Raw genomic sequence first — 3,723 nt, 5'->3', positions numbered from 1 at the left:
CAGAGGGAAATCACACACACACACACACACACACACACACACACACACACACACACACACACACAATTTCTGCTGCTTTATTTCCCTCATTTTGTTGGAGCTGCAATACATAAAATTTGGCTGAAATAGTGGAAGGTCAGACTGTAGAAAGTCGGAAATTGCTTTGCTACTCATTACAGCAACTCATTTTAGGTAAAAACAACAGACAAACAAACATAAAAACAACATTGGCATTGACAAAAGACTAAGCACTTTTGCTCATGTACAACCTGTCCTGAATGTGAGGAATTTTCCAAGTTTTCCCAGAACATTCAACTTTTATTTGTTTTATGTTTGATTTAAAAAGGTAGAAGTTGGATCCTACCAAGTAGTATATGCTTTAATGTAGTAATAAGAAAATAGGAGAGAAATGGGTTCTGTTTGACTCAGTAAGAATGCTGAATGAGAAAGTTCATGAAACGTGATCTGCCCAGAGTTTAAAAATGACAGGTGTGCTATATTCATCTAACATGTTGGAACTACATTTTATATATTTTAATTAGGCCCTTTGCCTACTCCTCTTTGATTTGTTTCTACTTTGTTTATCTGCCTTTATAAGCCCAACCTTTTTGTTTTAAGTGTCAGGGATGAATGATGATTGTTTTTTAAATTATACAGGTGAAGAAGCTATTTTGAACATGGCAACTTCTCTCCCATTTATATGTATTTAGATTCTTCTGGTCTTTATTGCTTGGTACCTACCATTCATGTTTGTTAATATTTTCTTTTTATATTTATTTGTCCTTAAGATAGGCATATAGAAACTCATAATTTTAACAAATATAGAATGACTTCTTTACTACATAAAAACTTTGCCTTGTTTTATTTTTTAAAGGAATATAAAACTATTTATTGACCACTGTTCACCATTACTTACAATACAGTAAATATACAGTTGGATGACATTCTGATACTACAAAGTTACTTTTCTGACTCATTGGACCGGAACCCAAATACTGAAAGACTGATCCTACCAGTAAGGAATGAGTCAGGGTAAATAAAAAGCATGTAGGTCATTAATTGATATAAAAAATTTTGCTCACTCACTTACGTCAGCAGGTCTTAAATTGCCAACATCATGTACAGCCATGATTCTATTTCCACATCAAATGGATTCCATGAATCATAACCTTTTAGTTCAGATTTTAACTTTTTCCAAAGGAATAGTTCACAAAAGGAACCTTTACATGGACTGACTGACCTGGACCTGCCTCTATAAACCAGCTGGCCTCTTAAATCAGAGCTGCATCTGCCTCTAGAGTGCAGGAATTCCTTGGTCTAAGTCTTGTTATTAAATCACACTACTACTCTTTCTAATTCCATTATCTGAAGGGGCAGTTGGTATGGACAACATGCTGTAAATAAACTACTGTGTTTATGTGATAATTCATCAATTCTGATGTGGTTGTTTTTAAACTGTCCAATAAATTACAGAATCTGCTTAATTTGAAAGGTTATGGTTTCAGGAAAATGTTCACAATGACGGAGTCTCATCCACTTGTGTTTTCATCTTCAGTTCTTTTGAGTAGTAAAACTAAGATAAAACAAACAAGTTATGTGTTTTATGCCTTCACTGCATACAAACAAAACCATCCCAGAATGGTCCTTCTATATTCCCATTTAAAATAAGTTCTGACTGAGAAATGAGTGTAAAATCTCCCCAGCATCTAAGAAAAGCTGTTCTTCAAAGCTGAGGAAATACAACATAGTATCAAATATTCTATTGTTAAAGGAAGCAACTACAGATAGCTCTTACTTGCTCATATGAATCAGTTCCTTTTGATGCAGAACAAAACCCCAAAATATCCCAGCTACTGTCAATACTTTCAAAATTAAGCCTATCAAATTCTATTTTTTTTAAAAACAAAATTCTATTTTTTCACACTAGTAATTCAACACTAAGGATTCAGTATATATATATATATATATATATATATATATATATATATATATATAAAAAAAACAATTATTGTGCTTCATCTTGGGACAAGAATGCAAGAATGTCAAGTCAGCCTCCCCTCAAAGAAGGTGATGACAATCTGAGGACACTTTATATTCACCTCCTTTGCCAGCACCAAGTCATCCTTATCTGAGTCTTTCCATTTCATGAGAAACATTAATTCTCCCCTGTCCCATTTCATGAGAAAAATTAATTCTCCACTGATGTCTGTGGCACCAATTATTTGTTCAGGATCAAGACCTCTGGCTAAGCTCCTTGGTTTGTCAGTAGCATTTCTTTTTTTTTCTTTGATTTGCTATCATCAGATTCACTGTCAGATAAAGATTTCCTTTTTGTACCATCTTTTTCTTTACCAGCTTTTTGAGAAGTAAGAAATACTTCACTTAATTCTGGACAATCTAAATTTTCTTCTTGTTCCCAAATATTTTCAGCATCTGTGAACTCCTTCCACTTCAGAACATACTCCCCTTTCCCGTTCAATACACGGCAGTCCAGTAAAGGAAAGAAAGAAAAAAAAAAAAAAACAAGTCCATTTTGTGTTGTCCATTTACTCACTGGAACATAGTCAAATTCTCAGTGACTAATCCCCTAAGGAAAGCTGAGTTCTTCTTCACCTACACCCTTGCCAGAAGCCATCAGTTGTGGAGAGCTACACTTCAACATCCTTATCAGAATTTTTAAGAGTTATCTTTGATGGCTTCCTTTTATGGCTGTTACTTTTTGAGCGGGTGGGGTGCAGTACAGGTAGGGCTTGTCACAGAAACTTCCTTTGCCCCTCTTTCTCAACTGTGCATCAGTAGTCATTGATACCACTGTAAGAGGAGCTTTACAGTCAGTGATTGGGTTGGTCTTGGGTTTCTACATGGTTTATGGCAATAGCATGGACCTCAAACATCCTCGTGGTCTCCAGCATTAGCATGTGTCAAGGACCTTCACTTGGTCTCCAGTGGCAGTATGCCCCACATTACCAACATTATCAACATGTTTCTCTGCTGAAGCATGGACTGACATGGACATGAAGTCTTGGACTGACATGGTTTACAGGAGAAATATAGATTTTGGAGGTCTTTCAATGCTGAGGTCCAGTTCAGCATATAATTCTCCAAGGAAGGCAGGAGGGTGGCATCAGTGATTGCAGGGGCAAAAGCTGTTTACATTTGGCTATTTTATACCTTTCCTTAACTCTTTGTTATTCTGTGGCCAAAAGCCACTGGATTTGGGCAATTTAACTCCTGCTGATGGCAGTAGGGTATTAAGAAAAAAATGCTTAGTTACCTGGGCTCTTTTCTTTTTAGCTCAAGGACCCCTCACTAGCCAGACAAGCGGCCCAGAGTTTGTTAATTCTCCATGAGCCAGAGAGAAAAGAAAAGGAAGAAGAGAAGAAACTCAGACACACACACACACACACACACACAATCACCTGTTTCTTCAATATCACAAATGCACATGCATACTTAAATTCATACACATATACTTACAAATGTATGTATGCACATACATATAGACAGGCATATATATATATATATATATATATATATATATATATATATATATTTGGTGGAAGAAGTAGAGACTCCAAAGTTACATTTTATTCATATTCTCTGGAAATTTATACCTTTTTAAACAAAGGTTCTTTATAAAATTACCTCATAGATAAAATATTACACAAAAGGGAAGTTACAGAAGGATGTTGATAGTAAGTTCAAAGCAGCATTTCATTCTAT

At 35.4% G+C, this 3,723-nt stretch overlaps 1 pseudogene; it reads right to left on the bottom strand.

Annotated features, from left to right (window-relative positions):
- Positions 1-2,005: 2,005 nt before the first annotated feature.
- On the bottom strand, positions 2,006-2,497 carry LOC110298030 (annotated as a pseudogene).
- Between the last annotated feature and the right edge of the window lie 1,226 nt (positions 2,498-3,723).

Source organism: Mus caroli, chromosome 7 (assembly GCF_900094665.2).
Source record: "Mus caroli chromosome 7, CAROLI_EIJ_v1.1, whole genome shotgun sequence".
Classification (NCBI taxonomy): domain Eukaryota; kingdom Metazoa; phylum Chordata; class Mammalia; order Rodentia; family Muridae; genus Mus; species Mus caroli.
Note: the sequence above shows the minus strand (reverse complement) of the source record. Positions and strands in the feature narration are given on the sequence as shown.